The sequence below is a fragment of the Pan troglodytes genome, chromosome 21 (assembly GCF_028858775.2).
Source record: "Pan troglodytes isolate AG18354 chromosome 21, NHGRI_mPanTro3-v2.0_pri, whole genome shotgun sequence".
NCBI lineage: Eukaryota > Metazoa > Chordata > Mammalia > Primates > Hominidae > Pan > Pan troglodytes.
Window position 1 is genome coordinate 12,988,069 of NC_072419.2, and position 16,893 is coordinate 13,004,961.

The 16,893-nt window shown below is 35.8% G+C and overlaps 1 pseudogene; it reads right to left on the reverse strand.

Annotated features, from left to right (window-relative positions):
• Nucleotides 1-2,422: 2,422 nt before the first annotated feature.
• LOC129138229 (histone-lysine N-methyltransferase SETMAR-like) lies at nt 2,423-16,030 on the reverse strand (annotated as a pseudogene).
• Between the last annotated feature and the right edge of the window lie 863 nt (nt 16,031-16,893).

Here is a 16,893-nt window from a genome sequence, read left to right on the forward strand (position 1 = left end):
AGAAATGGCAAGTATGAAAGATTTTGGGCCAGGTGCAGTGGCTCACATCCATAATCCCAGCACTTGGGAGGTCAAGGCAGGTGGATCACCTGAGGTCAGGAGTTCGAGACCAGCCTGGCCAACAGGGCGAAACCGTCTCTCTAATAAAAATACAAAAATTAGCTGGGCGTGGTGGCACGTGCCTGTAGTCCCAGCTACATGGGAGGCTGAGGCAGGAGGATCACTTGAACCCAGGAGGCAGAGGTTGCAGTGAGATCACGCACCACTACACTCCAGCCTGGGTGACAGAGCAAGACTCTGTCTCAAAAAAAAAAAAAAAAAAAAAAAAAAAAAAAAAAAAAAAGAGAGAAAAGACAAGAAAGATTTTGGACAACCTCTAAACTTGTCTAGGTCTTCATGATCTGGTGTCAGGGTTCTATTTGACATAGAATTCCTGAAAAGCTTGGCACACACATATTAAAATGTTAGAACATATTTGAATATCAAATTTAAATAATTGTTGCTTATTACTTGGGGTTATTCAAATTTTGTTTTTTTTTAAAATATAAATGCTTGAGAATTGACAGTAGTGTTTTTTCTCCAAAGGACTTAAGAATGAAAAGTTTAGAAGAAGTATGTCAACATTGTGACAGAAGGCATTAATTGATGCCCAAGCATGACCCTAACATGATTTCATATGTTTTGATGTCATCTCTTTCTTTAAGCTGCACAATATGTTAAAGTAAAAGCTTCTGTTTGAATTAAGTGAACACAGAGCTTCAGTTTTTCTTTTTTACCATATATGTATAGTTGAATACTGATATAGTCTCTCATTCATTTTTGTACTGTTTCTCAATATCTGAGTGCCAAAAGAAAGAGATTTCTTATAAAATAGGCTTCAGACCACAGGGCTTGGATTTTAAGATTACATTTTTTTAAATGAGGAGGGAGTGGTAGTTCTGTGAATAAAGTAGCAAGAATAAAAAGGAAGAGACCAAAGATGACATTTTGAAGGAAGTAATTGCCTTGGCATGGCGGTTTTGAGCCCACATTGTTAAGTGGTTTCTGGCATGATACATGATTTTCCTATATGATATCCTGAATGTTTACCAGAAAAATTAAAGACACGTGCTAAGAAGTCAAGGCAAACCTGTGAGAATGAAGCAGACTTTTTCATTTGCTCATTCATTAAATGTGGATTTATGTGCACACACAGGCACTCATATATGTATATATAATATGTACACTTATAATGTGTATATATACTCCTTAAATATATGTATGTACACATGTGTATATATCTATGTGTGTATATATATACACACACACACACCCCTCTTTCTCTCTCTCCTCTCTTTTCCTCTCCCCCCTCCCTTCCTCTCTCCCCTCTTTTTTTCTCTACCGCCATCTCCAGTCTTTCCCCCTTCTCTCTCTCTCCTCTTTCCTCCCTCCTTTCTCCCTCTCTCCTTGACTCGCTCCCTTCCTCCTCCTCTCCCACTCCCTTCTTTTTCTCTCTGCCTCTTCTTCCACTTTTCCTCTCCCCTTCTCTTTCTTCTTCTCTCTCTTGTCTCCCTTTCTCTTTCCCTCTGTCTCTCTCTCCCCATCCTCCCTCTCTCTCCCTCCCCTTCTCCCTCTCTCTCTTTCTCTCTGTCTCTGTAGTATTATGTTGTCCTAAATTCTGTGAGGTGCTAAAGGAAGTAATACAAAATATCTACTCTTAAGAGCTTATTTTATGTCAGGAAAGAAAAAGGTATGTTAACATATTGCTATTTAAGCAAAAAAAAACCCATTTATTATAATACTAATATTTATGATGATGATAATATAAGGGATGACAGGAAGAGTATATGATTCAGACCCAAAAGAACAATATAAATAAGCACATTTTCAAAAGTTATTAAAAAGAAGAGGCAATGAGAGTTAGAGACATTTGAGGAAGTTGTAGAGGAAGAAAAGGAACAATCAGTGGGGGAACTGGGTGAGACCAGATGTGCTGAGGCTGAAATGGCCTTGGTGTGCTTGGGAGACAGTGAGTACGTGAATCTGCCTGCAGAAGTTGGGAGTGGGGGGAATATTATTAGGATTATTAGGAAGGTAAGCTGAGAACATAATGTCAAGTCTTAAATGCTGGCTAATAAGTATCTTTGAAAGTTACTTGAGCAGGAAAGTGATGCAATAAGGTCCTATTTAATTGACAGCTGATTATAGAATGGACTGGCAGGGGAGTGTCTAGAAGTAATATCAATTGTAAATCATCCAAACAAGAGCTTAAAAGAGCCTGGCCTGTAGGTGTCATGGCATATATGAAAAAAAAGAGACACACAGAGAGAAGTAAGGAGACAATAGTTGACAGTTCTGAGTTAAGGCCAAGTTGGTGCAAAAGTAATCGTGGTTTTGGACTGTGAATTTTAAATCACTATAACCAGACTCAAACACATCTTTATTAATCAAAATAGGAACCATTACAATCAACATATTTTTGCCAATGATAAATACGTTTGTTTATTCCTATAGCATAAAAATCTGTGCTTTGGGATTTGATGAACTCTTGGAAAGCATTTTCTGCATTTTGCTGGTTGTGGACGCGTTTTCCCTGCAAAAAGTTGCTGAGATGCTTGAAGAACTGGTAGTTGGTTGGCAAAAGGTCAGGTGAATATGGTGGATGAGGCAAAACTTTGTAGCCCAATTCGTTCAACTTTTGAAGCATTTGTTGTGCAATGTGCAGTCGGGCATTGTTGTGAAGAACTGGGCCCTTCCTGTTGATCAATGCCAGCTGCAGGCCTTGCAGTTTTTGTTGCATCTCATTAATTTGCTGAGCATAACTTCTCAGATGTAATGGTTTCACCAGGATTCAGAAAGCTGTAGTGGGTCAGACTGGCAGCAGACCATCAAATAGTGGCCATGACCTTTTTTTAGTGTGAGTTTGGCTTTGGGAAGTGCTTTGGAGCTTCTTGTAGATCCAACCACTGAGCTGGTTGTTGCGGGTCATCCTATAAAATCCACTTTTCATCACATGTTACAATTCCCACTAAGAAATGGCTAATGAGGCCAGGTGCGGTGGCTCACGCCTGTAATCCCAGCACTTTGGGAGGCCAAGGCGGGTGGATCACCTGAGGTCAGGAGTTCGAGACCAGCCTGGCCAACATGGTGAAACCCTGTCTCTACTAAAAATATGAAAATTAGCCGGGCGTGGTGGTGGGCACCTGTAATCCCAGCTACTCGGGAGGCTGAGGCAGGAGAATTTCTTGAACCGAAGAAGCAGAGTTTGCAGTGAGCTGAGAGCATGCCACTGCACTCCAGCCTGGGCAACAGAGCGAGACTCTCTCTCAAAAAAAAAAAAAAAAAGAAATGGTTCATTGTTGTTGCATAGAGTGAGAGAAGATGACACTTCAAAATGACTTTTTTTTATTTTTTATTTTCGCTTAGCTCATGAGGCACCCACTTATCAAGCTTTTTCACCTTTCCAATTTGCTTCAAATGCCGAATGACCACGGAATGGGTGATGTTGAGTTCTTTGGCAGCTTCTCATGTAGTTGTAAAAGGATCAGCTTTGATGATTGCTCTCAATTGGTCCTTGTCAACTTCTGATGGCTGGCCACTATGCTCCTCATCTTCAAGGCTCTCTTCTTTGCAAAATGTTTTGAACCACCACTGCACTATACATTTGTTAGCAGTTCCTGGGCAAATGTGTTGTTGGTGTTGTGAGTTGTCTCCTCTGCCTTACGACCCATTTTGAACTTGAATAAGAAAATCGCTCAAATTTGCTTTTTGTCTTAAACATAATTTCCATAGTCTAAAATAAACATAAAATAAAAAGCAAGTAATGTCATTATCAAAAAAAATGAAGTGAGACATCCTCATTAAAATGATGTATAACATAACCACATTTTTTAAAGAATGTATTCCCATATCAAACAGCAAATTTCAACAACGCAAAAACTATAATTACTTTTGTACCAACCTAATATAATGGGCAAAAAAGGAGAGAGAATCATAGATAACTCTGTGGAGTTTGCAAACCTGGCTGAGCTGATTTTAGTAATGGCAGATGATGAGTCAGACTTAGTAAACTAGAACATCCTTTTTGTCAACATTATTGGAAAATACTTTTTTTTAATACTTTAAGTTTTAGGGTACATGTGCACAACGTGCAGGTTTGTTACATATATATACATGTGCCATGTTGGTGTGCTGCACCCATTAACTTGTCATTTAACATTAGGTATATCTCCTAATGCTATCCCTCCCCCCTCTCCCCACCCCACAACAGGCCCCAGTGTGTAATGTTCCCCTTCCTGTGTCCATGGAAATGTAAAATTATTTGGTTTAATTACAAATACTTCTTAAGGAGTTGTGTGCCAGGCAAGAGTGCTTCAAACATGATGAATCAGAGTCTCAAGGTTTATAAACAGATTTTTACAAATAAGATGTTTTGGGAAGCTTCACACTATTTTAGAATACCTTAACAGAAGAGAATTTGATTATGTATTTGAAGGATTCCAACAGAATGGGATAACTGTCCAAAAAAACTTTCTGCAATGTTGGAAATGTTCTTTATCTATGCTGTCAAATATGATCTCCACTAGTCCCATGTGGCTTTTGAGCACTGGAAATGTGTCTAGTGCAACTGAGAAACTGGATTTTACATTTAACTTAAATGCAAATTTAAATATCCTCTCATGACCAGTGGCTACGATATTGGACAGTGCAATGCTAAAGGATCTCTAAGTCAACATGTTTGACAATATGTGGTTGCCCTTTTAGTTCAGGGAAGATGTTTGCTTTAGCATGTGTGATTGAAATTCAAATTTAACTTGGCAACAAAAATTGCCATTTGAAAATAAATTGTCCATTTACTGACTCAACAAATATTTATTTATTGTCTGTCCGCTTCTAAGGTTAATGTTTGCTGCAGTGGTGGAAACATGGTTGTGGTCCAGCCCTCATGTGGCTCACAACGAGGGAAGGCATTAAAACAAAATCACACACTTGCAAATTGAGATGAGCACCATATAGCAGAATAAAACTCCAGTAAAAGACTATAATGGTGTTCTTAAGTTGGAGATGGTGGGAAAAGGCAGAATTTCAGCAGAAATAAGGAATTCGCTGGGAAAGAGTAAAGGTAGGAACATTTCTAGCAAAGGGCAGTCTTAACCTGTCCAAAAGCATGTTATGTCTAAGGAACTGGAAGAAGGGCTTTAGGGCATACATGAGTTATATTTATCCTAGGGAAAGAAAGTAGAGTCTATCTTAGGTTAAAATGTGGTATATGTGAACTATTTCTTCAAAATGTGCAGCTTTGCACATTTCTAACTATCCTTAGATATACTACAGCATTTTATTCTCTCCTTTCTCTTGCAAAAACAGGGAAGTTCTGAGTAATGCACTGAGTATTGTTCTCAATCTTCACTACCTGTCTGTTACGGAATTACGTGCTCAGTCTCTATGCCATGGGACATTGTACTGTTTCCCTCTAGAATATCTGGAGTGTATTTCTCCACTCCATTGTTACAGGGCTTGGCCACATGACTTGTTTTTACTAAAGGAGTGGGACTCAGCATGATGTAAGCCTAGGGTAAAAATGTGCTTACAATATTTGGCTTGACCTCTTCCACTTCTTTCATCCTCTATGAAGGGAACCTGTCCTGTTTATATGCTGGTTAACCATGAGGTAAAAACTTAAACTCAGCTGGCAGCCAAAGCTAAATACAGTGAATCTGAGATGAGATCAGATTAGCCCCTGCCATCCTACAGACATTAAAGTGAAACAAAAGAAAGGTTTGTTATGAACCACTGAGTTCATTGGGTTATTTGTTATGCAGCATAATTACAACAGAAAGCTGACTAATACAGAGAGATGTTCTTTATCTTCACTGGTTGATTGGCTAATTATCTACCAAAATACAACAGTGCTTGAAGTTTTAGTTTTTCTTTCTTTTTGTTAAAAGAATTTTAGTCATAGAATGAAGAACTTGAGGCTGAGTGTTTTTTGAGGGTTATTTGAAGCAATGAGTGTCTCATACTAGTTTTACTTAGGTGGCCTTGATGATTACTTTGATGTAATTATTTTAGAGTGACTTGTGGATAATGAGGGAGGCAGAATACATGTGACATGTCTTCCCCATCCTGCAAATGTTATTCATTTAACAAAGTCAGCGGATACACTGGGGAAATATGAATGATATCGCTCTCCTCAGATAATTCTCACAGCCTAGCAGGGGAAATGAACAATTAAGTAAATTATTAAGATAAAGCATGAGAAATATAAAGGTGTAAGGGTGCCCTGAGGATCACTCAAAAGTCATTCCTTCGAGACATTTTTTCTTTTCTTAAATAGGTCAACGTAACTGAATAGTATATCATAAGTGTTTGCAATTATTTTTTCTAATTATTTTCTTCCTGAACACAGTTTAGCCCCTTTCTTCAGCTCTCAGAAGCTTCAGTATCTTGGTCCTCACATCCCCACCCTTGTACCCACACATGTATTTTCAAGTTGGCTGAAACATTTGATGCTACTTCAGTTTGTACCTAATAATTTTCATCCATAATCCCCCTTAACTCAAGTCTCATAATGGGATTTTAGGGTTTCTACCTCTAGTTATTATTTCTGACAAAGAAATGTGGAACCCATCTTCTTCATTTATAAAAACATCACTGTGATTATATTCCACGGAATGGATAATTCTTTAATTTGATATGAGATAATTGATCAAGTGTGTCTGTGACTCTTTCACATGAGGTTTGTAAGTCTTTGCTAATTTACTTTTCTTGTGTCAGCTATTCATAGACTATTCCTTAAGGTTTAGGAGTTTGCACAAAATGTTTTTTTAAAAGATCTTACATAAACCATTTATAAACTTTGACATAAATTCTGTTGAAATGAAATGAAATAAAAGCCTAGTAATATCCTACTGAATTGTAGGCTAATGATGGAAGAGGGAAAGTATGTGAGGCAAAGTAATTTCTTAACTATTTTTAGTTTTTGACAAGATCCCCTTAGAGGATCTCTTTTGTCTTGTTACCTACATAATTTGGGTGGAACATATAGATCTGGAGAAGCTAGGAAGAAATACCAAAGGCTTGGATCAGTGATCAGCTTCTTATATGACACCATCTGATTTCCCTGTCTTCTTTAATCATGATGGGCCCATTCTTTGTTGGAAGCAGCATAAAGTTGAATTTTGCTTTTATATTCAGTCTGCCAAAGTCTCTCTTTTGACTGGGAGTTTAGATCTTCCACACTCAAAGTGATTACCAGTATGATTGTATTAAAATCTACTATCTTCTTGTTTCTATTTTTCCATATGCTGTTTTTTAGTTTCCTTTTTTTCTTTCTCTTAAGTTAATTAAATCTTCTTATGATTTCATTTTATGTCCTCTATTGACTTGTTATTTATATCTCCTGTTACCTTTTTTTATTTTGTGATTGCCCTGGGGTTAACAACATACATTTTAATTAATCTGAGCCTACCTTCAAGCAATATTATACCACTTCATATGTAGTATGAAGAACACTATATTCCCAATTCATCTTTCTCATGGAGAAATGAAGACATGCTAATACTGCCATATGTTTTACTTTTACATATGCTATAAATGTACATAAATTGTCACTATTTTTCATTAGTTTTCTCATATAGCAATTACAAGTAAGAAAAAATTATTTTACCTTCATTTATTCCATTTCAAGTGCTTTTTCTTTCTTTGTTTAGAGCTGTTTTAACTGTTATTATATTACTTTCTGTAATATTTCTTGTAGAGTATTTTGATAACAATGAATTCTCTTAGTTTTTGTCTAAGAAAGTTTTTCTTCCTTCTTCACTTTTGAAAGGTATTTTTTCTAGGTTTGGAATTCTAATCAGACAGGATTTTTGTTTCAGCACTTTACAGATGCCACTCCTTTGTCTTCTTGCTTGCATGGTTTATGATGAGAAATCTTATCTTTATTCTACTGCAGACAATGTGTCTTTTTCCTCTGGCTGCCTTTAATATTTTCTCTTTATATGCGATTTTCAGCAGTTTGAATATGATTTCCCCAGCATTGTGTTTGTGTATAGGTGTGTGAGCGTATGTTGGTATTTATCTTGCTAGATGTTCTCTGAGCTTATTGAGTCTGTTTTTTGGTGTCTTATATCAGTTTTGGAAAATACTCAGGGAATAGTTACTCAAAAGATTTTTTAAAATCTAAAATTTATGGTGACCTCAGATTGGCATTCCTCCCAAGTATCTCGTGTTAGCAAACTCAAATATTCTCTGGAAAAAGGACATTTTATCAGGCCCGTCAGATAAATACTTCCCATTATGAAGTTCCTAGAAGCATGAATTTAACACCAAAAATCGCCAAATGGATGAGAGAAAAAGCTACCATCAGGGAGGCCAGAGGATCATAAGGATAAGAATGAGAACGAGAGACTGTCAAAATGACCAGGCAACATTTTTCAACTGAATTCAACTGAAATATATAATAATTGAAACTGTAAACTTAATGAAATGCTAAACAATATCATGTATTGTTGTAGAAAAAATAAACTAGAATGTAAAAATAAATAAGTGACACAGATAAAATGATAGAAAATATACAAAAGATAGAAGAAAAGGATTAAAGAATGAAAATATCTAATATGCTTATAAATGGATTTCTAGAATAATAAAACAGGAATAATGGAACAAAGGCAATATTTGAAGAGATAATGACTATTTTCCACAATCGATGTAAGGCATGAATTATCAGTTTCACAAAGCCGAGTGAATCTCAAGTAGAATAAATAGAAGGCAACCTATACTTAGACACATTATTATAAAACTGCAAGACCAAAGACAATAAAATTATTTTAAAAGCAACCAAGGAAAAAACGGAAACTACTTACAAATGCCAAAAATAAGGTTACAAACTGACTTTTGACAGCAACAATACGAAACAGAAAACCATAGAATGATATCTTCAACTTTCTGAGAGAAAATTACTGCCAATCTAAAACTGAATATCCTATAAACCCATCTGTGTAGGACAAAGAAAAAATCAACATAAAAATATGTTACTTATAAATTTCAATTAAAATTTCTAAAATATGCATTTCTGGAAAAGTAAAAATCTCAAGTAGAAGCTATTTTGATGCAAACAACTGCATGCCAAAAATATGGTACATGTTTATCTAAATAAACATTTACTACATAAATAAATATCTAATTTATAGGTTAGAAAAATAAGATAAAGCTAAAGTGTTGAATAAGAAACGTGAAAAGAGAAATAAGTGGCAAATAATTCTAAGGCACTGTTTTGGTCTCATGGAAAAATATATTGATTTACTATATTATATTGAATTACATTTTCTTATTCAGTATTTTAGGGCAATCCCTAAAGAGAAAAAGTAATAGGGGAAAAAATCCAATGGTGAAAAATTAATAGTAAAGAAGGTAAGAAAAGAAAGGGGGAAATGAAAACATAAAAGCACAAAATAAGATAGTAGTAATAAATCCAAATACACCAACAATTAAATAAATGGTTTTAGCCAATTCAAAAATAATAGTCTGAACTGGGCATGTTGTCACATGTCTGTAGTCTCAGCTATTCAGAAGGCTGAGATGGGAGAATTGCTTGAGCCAAGGCATTCACCTGGGCAACATAGCAAGACCTAGTCTCTCTAAAAAAATATGTGTAGAAAACAGAAACCAGCAATATATTGCCTCCGTATGATGTAATTACAATTTAAGAGCATAGGAAGTTTAAAAAAGTGGATGGAAGATGTATTAGGCAAACACTAAGCAAAATCAACTATGAATATGGCAACAGAAGAAAAATAAATAAATGGTGCAAAGATTGGAAAGGAAGAACCAAATATATCATTGTCCATAGATGCTATGATTGTCTACTGGAAAATCCAAAAGAAACAATAGAAAAATGATTAGAATTAATAAGAGCTTAACAAAGATGCTGGATGCCAAATTAATACATAAAGTAATTGACATTTCTATATATTAACAGAAAATAAAAAATAAAATTCAAAAGGTGACTTTTAACATAGTAATTCTGTCTATGTATGTGAGTATATATCTCTTTATCCCTCAATCATTCTGTCTATCTCTACTGTCTATTCTGGATGATAGATGATATCATATAGGATAGTTGGAATTAAATGTAAATTCAGTAAGGAACCTTTTGAAGAAAAGTATACAATTTTATTGAAAGACATTAAAGAAAAACTATGTAGAGAATATACTATGTTTGTGGAAGGGAAGTTTTGATATTTTAAAGATATCAAGTCTCCCCCAAATAATCTACAGATCCTGTACTGTTCTGATGAAAACACAGCAAGCTATTTTGCAGAACTTTACAAGCTGTTTCTAAACTTTGTATGGAAGAGCAAAGGGTTAAGAATAGCCAAGAGACTCCTAAAGAATATAAATAAGGTGTGCGTGGATGGGTGTGGTGGGGTGGAGTGAGGACTTACCCTTTAAAATATCAAGATTTATTGTAGAACTACTTAATTTAGACACAGTGGTATGTTACAAGGTTAAACAAGGAGAAAAACATGAAGAGAATGTTGAAGAATTCATATAAAGTCCTATATATAACAGAGCTGTCAATGGATATCAGTGAGAATGGAATGAATTATTCACTGAGACAATCAGCTATCCATAAGGAAAAAGAAAAACAAGTTGTATCCTTAACCTCACACCATGAAAACTTGCTTATTTTGTAGCTTCTACTACTTCTGAGAGGCTTTCTCCTTCACAATGACCAACGGGACAATGACAAATGTCTTTACTTTTATTCAAGATAAGAGGTTTTCCTAGAGAGTCATAGTGGAAGCACGCTAAATAAACTGAAGCTACTAAAGAGTAGTAAGCTTTTTAGTAGACAGCAGTTGGTTGTCACATAAAGGGCATTTACAAATACAGGATTCAATTCCCTGGTGATTGTAATATTTTGGAACGCTGGTCACTTCTAAGTACATGGCCTTTCCTTTAAGGAAAGCTTAAGTGGTAATGTTGCTGGTTTACCAAGTGAATTCTGGCAAGTCTTAAAAGTATATTTGTAAACTGTAATTATATTATTAAATGTGAAGCTGTACAATTCGCTGCTTTGAAAATAATACTTAGGTAAAAAGTTATCCTCTCTTCTTCTACTAAGTATTGGCTGGAATTGGAGGAGTGATTTTTTTTCTTGCCTGGTTGGTGAATTCAAGTGCAAGTTTTGTTTTGTTGGAGGCTGACATTTTCTCAGAGGAGGTAAGAAATGTTTAATCTCTGTAAGGTACATATAAGACCTCAGAAGCTTCTCTTGACTATATAACAAGCCATTTATGGTGTGGGAGAAGGAGACAATTTGTCAGAGATATTGGAAACACTCAGAGGAAGGAAGAACCAAAACCTGACCAAGATAAATGTTGGACAAACCCAGTTTTGAGTTCCACCTGGCTGAGGTAAGGAGATTTTTAATAAGTAGTCTAGTCAAGAGTGAAATAATGAATAGGAGATGTCTAGTCTTTTTAGGAATTAAAAAAAGTTCATTCAAATACAGTACACAACACAAATCATAAAAATTCAATTCAACTTTTACCATAAGCCTAATAGACATGGTATGCAAATATACTTCTCAGCTACATGTATTTATGATATCTTTATGCATCACCTCTGGGGATAGCCTGCAACAGAACCATCTGGGGTGTTTTTTATTGCATCCATATTTTAGTCATAATTAGAAAAACTTTTGTTATCACCAAGTTATAAAAGAATTTACACATTAAAAAGATTTTTTAATAGTAGATCCCTGATTTAATAGTAGTCTATTCTTATGTATGGTGTGAGATAGGGATTTGGTCTTAATCTATTTTCAGTTGGTAAACCTGTTGGCCCAGCACCATTTATTAAAAGTTCATCTTTAACCTAATTATTTAAGATGTCATTGTCACCATGTACTAAAGTTCTGTGGTTAGTTTGTTCTATTTTTGGACTATTCTATTCCATTGTCCGTGATATTGCTGTAAAAATGCACCAAAACTTTCCCATATAAGAAACATTATAAGTAGGTATGAAAATTAGCATTTTAGATAAATTGCCCAGGTGATTTTCATGTCCACACAGTTGTTCCTTTCCATCTTCTTCAGAAATTTTAACAAATTTTCTTATTACCTTAAGAAAGTAGATTGTTAAAAGATAGCAAATTGTTCTACCAAAAGACATATGCATTTGCCTGTTCATTGCAGCACTATTCATAATAGCAAAGATGTGGAATCAATCTAGGTGCCTATCAACAGTGGATTGGATAAAGAAAATATGGTACATATACATTATGGAATACTATGCAGCCATAAAAAGAATGAAACCATGTCCTTTGTAGCAACATGGATGCAGCTGAAAGCCATTATCCTAAGTGAATTAATGCAGGAACAGAAAACTGAGTACCACATGTTCTCACTTATAAGTAGGAGCTAAACATTGGGTATTCTCAGACATAAATATGGCAACAATAGACACTGGGGACTGCTAGAGAAGGGAGGGAGAAAGACAGGAAAGGGGGCACTGGTTGAAAAACTAACTGATGGCTACTATGCTCAGTACTTGGGTGATGTGATCCTTCATACCCCAAACTTACGCCTCATGCAATATATCTGGGTAAAAACAAACCCTAAATATGTATCCCCTAAATGTAAAATAAAGGGGAAAAAGAAAAAAAAAGAAAGTAGGTCATCAGTAGGTACAAAGGATAGATTGTGACCAACAACTTTGTGTAGATAAAGTGGTTCTCCCAGCAGTTGATGTTGAGATTTCATTAAGGAAAGTGCATCATTTAAACAAAAATAGTCTGAGGTCTGTCTGGTTCAAGATAATGGACAATGTGGAAATATTCTCATCTCCTTCTCTGAACCTATTAAAATGGCAGTGAAATATTAAACTAATAAATTTATAAAGCTGAAAGTGGATGGGGAGCGAGGTTGGAAGACACAAGCAAAACAAAGATTCCGTTAATTTCTGGAAGACAGAAGACTACCTAGTGTCTGTATTTATCTATTGCTGCATAAATAATTATCCAAACTTAAGTGACTAAAGAAACAAACACTTATTATCTCACCTGATTTCTGTGGGTCAGGAATTTGAGAGCTGCTTAGATGGGTGGCTCTACTCAGAGCATCTCATAAAGTTATTGTCAAGATGTTACCTGGAAATTAACCAGGGCTGGAAGATCTGTTTTCCAGAAGGCTCATTTACGTGGCTGGCAGATTAGTTCTACCTATTGGCAGGAAGCCTTAGTTCTCCAACAGCCTGGAAAAAAGAAACGTAGCTTGACATTGTACTCTAGAGTGACAAAGTTGATAAATAATGACAACTGAGAGAGGGAGAAGGAAAGCACTATAGTAGAAATAAAAATGTTGTTAAGAATGAATATTAATAAAAATTATAATAACATCTGGAAGGTGAATGGATAGACAAAATGCCATAAATATACAATGGCATACTATTAAATGAAAAGGAATAAATTGTCATATATTACATTAAGGATGAACCTCAAAAGCATTATATGAAATGAAAGCAACCAGACAACATCATGATATTGTATGATTTCATATTTATGAAATGTTCAGAAAAGGCAAACAGAATGGTGGCTGCTTGAGGCTGCATTGGGAGAAGGTATTAACTGTAAATGGTAATGAGGCATCCTGTTGGGGATATAAAATATTCTAAAACTGATTTCTGGTGATGGTTGCATCATTTGGTAAATTTAGTAAAAGTCATTGAATTGTGCATTTAAAATGGATGAATTATAAAAATATGTAAAATGTATCTCAACAAAGTTGTTTAAAAATAAATGAATGCAAAAAGTAACTGCAAATAATACCCTTATAGTACCATTAATCATAATAGTGCAGATAAATATAAAATACCAAGTGCTCTGAGAAGAGAGAATTTGAGTGATAGTGTGATTTATGGCATTGTTTAAAACAGACCTTTAAAATGTACTATTTATTTTTCTTGGTTACACATAAAATACATGTTAATTATGAAAATTTTAGAAAGTTTAGATGTGTACAATGAAGAACATACAAATTACCAGTATTCGTCATGCCCAGGATAACCATCATTAATATTAATGTCTATATTTTCAGGTTTTCTTTTCCATTTGTAAAGCAAAATTTAAATGTGCAGAAACTCTTGTAATTTTGATAAAGCTAATTGGAAGCTTTTTTAATGATGTCTTGAGAAAATCATTATGGTATGTGATTTTATGGATGAAAGTGTTAACTAACAATAAGGGTTGAACCTGAACTTTGAAAGAAGTATTGAATAAATATTAAAATGGCTGGTTTGACAATGTCAAAGCAAATTTAATTAGTAAATATTAGTTGGATAATTGAATTCTCCCCCACTGTGACACTGAAATGAACCTTAGAGTCTCCAACCCAAGGCAATCATTTCACAGATGGGGAGAATGAGGCCCAGAAGGCTTGTGAGTTTTCAAAGCTCTCCCAACAATGGGATCAGAGTGAGAACACATACCTCCTCACTCTCTGCCTATGTTCATAACCTTGAACTTGTGGTAGGTCCGGAATTGTGGGAAAAATGTGAAGACCACTTGATGGAATTTCCTGCTGTTCTTGCACAGGGTGCCCCATTGTGAACTCCTCCAGCATTTATAGATGCTACTACTTGTGGAGAGTAAATTTAGACCTTCGCAGAGATGGGGTCACTTTAGCTTGCGGTTTATTTTTGTCTTACTGTAGGTTTTCTCTCTCAGTAGACCAGGCTGTCTTCTTTACCTTTCTTCATTGTCCTTGATTTAGAATCAATGGTCAGTAGGATCAGATGTGGGAGAGCTGTTTGTTAATAAAGCTTTAGAAGTCGTGCAAATGACATCATAACTTTTCTTCATGGGTGAGAGATCCTGAGATTGCTATTAGAGAAAATAACGATACTTGTCGTATATTTCCTCTAAATAAATCTGGCTTTAATAGCAAAAGTCCATGTTTTCTTCACTTCTGTTTATTTGCAGTCACTCAAACTGACACGTGCTGTCAATATCTCCTCACTGTAAGTGTAAGCAGAAGTATTTAAAGAAAGCGGTATTGTTTTATTTTGGGGTTAGCAATTTTCCAGGGCCCACTGGAAGAAGTGCTTAGTTCTAAAGAATCACATGTGTTTGCTTTGTTCTAAATATAGGCTAAACAGAATGCAGTAGAGCCTGAAGGCTTCAGACCAAAGCATTTGGAATATTAAAAAAAAAAAAAATCAAGGGAAGCAATATCTCCTGCCCAGAGCTAAACAAATAAGCAGGTTTCTGCTAAATGCAGGAAACAAACTGATGGAGATCAGATTTTCTTCTCAAATCTTTTAGTGGCTTTTTGAAATGTTTCCTTTAAGACTGCAAATCCAGTGTCAGCCTTCAATGCTACAGTAACTCATTGCTATATTGGTAAATGGTAACCAGTGTGTGGTCTTGCTGGACCGTGGGGAAGGGCTGCAATGTAATGGATGTGACTGCTTTAAAAAAGCAGATTATTAGGATTTTTTCTTTGAACTCTGCCCTTTAGAATATTTGGTACATGAATCTGGCATAATGCCAAAGAGCTTCTAATATAAGTCTTTTTGCCTGTGGACTACATTTCCAGGAGAAGGGGAGGGACACATGTAACATGTGGTATTAATATTATTAAGTTCTGTTTTACAGTGTTTCTCAAACTGGAAGCTATAGATCCTTGTGGCCTATAGACGTATTGTCATAGATATGCAAGTACTCTAATATATATCTCAAATTTTAAGAATGGTATAAGAAAAATTAGCATGAACATACTAAAAAACCTTATACAAAATCAACATCTGTATTAGTTTGTTAGTGCTGCTGTAACAAAGTACCACGAATTGAGTGGATTGAGCAACTATTTATTGTCTCACAGTTGTGGAGGCTAGAAGTCCAAGATCAAGGTGCTGGCAAGGTTGGTGCCGTCCCAGCGCTGCAAGGGAGAGCTTATTCCATACCTCTTTCCTGGCTTCTGGTTGTTTGCTGGCAATCTTTGGCATTCCTTTGCTTGTGGATGCCAAGGGCCTCTGCCATCATCTTCACATGGCATTCTCTTTGGGTGCATGTCTTTCTTTGTGTCTAAATGTCCCCTTGTCATAGGGACATCAGTCATATTAGATTAGGGCCCACCCTAATGACCTCATCTTAACTTGATTATCTGCAAAAGTACCTTTCCAAATAAGGTCACGTTCATAGTTACTGGCAGTTTGGATTTCAGTATCTTCTTGAGGGACGCAATTCAACCCAGAACATCTAGAAAGCACTGCCAGTCTGACTTCATAATTGGGATAAAGGAAAGCAGCACTATTTTAGTTGTCCTGTTCTCAAGAGAAAAAGAAGAGATGACTTAATATTCACATAATATATTGGTGCCAAGACAAGGCCAGACAGTGTCATGTCAAGATACCCCATAGGAAACTTATTTCATAGAGATGGCAATAAAAAACGGTGGTGGTGTGTGGTAGAACAGACATAATGAGTCCAAAGGAATCTACATCATAAAAGACATATTTATAAAATCTCTTAAAGTAGCAATTTGTATGTATTTCTACCTACAATATGACTTATGACTGAGTTTTGAATCCAGGTAACTGGCAGCTAATTTGGCATAATTATATAAGAGGGAGGAGCTTATGTTGTTCTTTTTCTTTTTCTTTTTTTTGAGACAGAGTCTTGCTCTGTCACCCAGGCTGGAGTGCAGTGGCGCGATCTCGGCTCACTGCAACCTCCACCTCCCGGGTTCAAGCGATTCTCCTGCCTCAGTCTCCCAAGTAGCTGGGACTACAGGTGCCTGCCACCACTCCTGGCTAATTTTTTTAATGCTTTTTTTTAGTAGAGATGGGGTTTCAGTGTGTTAGCCAGGATGGTCTCGATCTCTTGACCTCGTGATCCACCTGCCT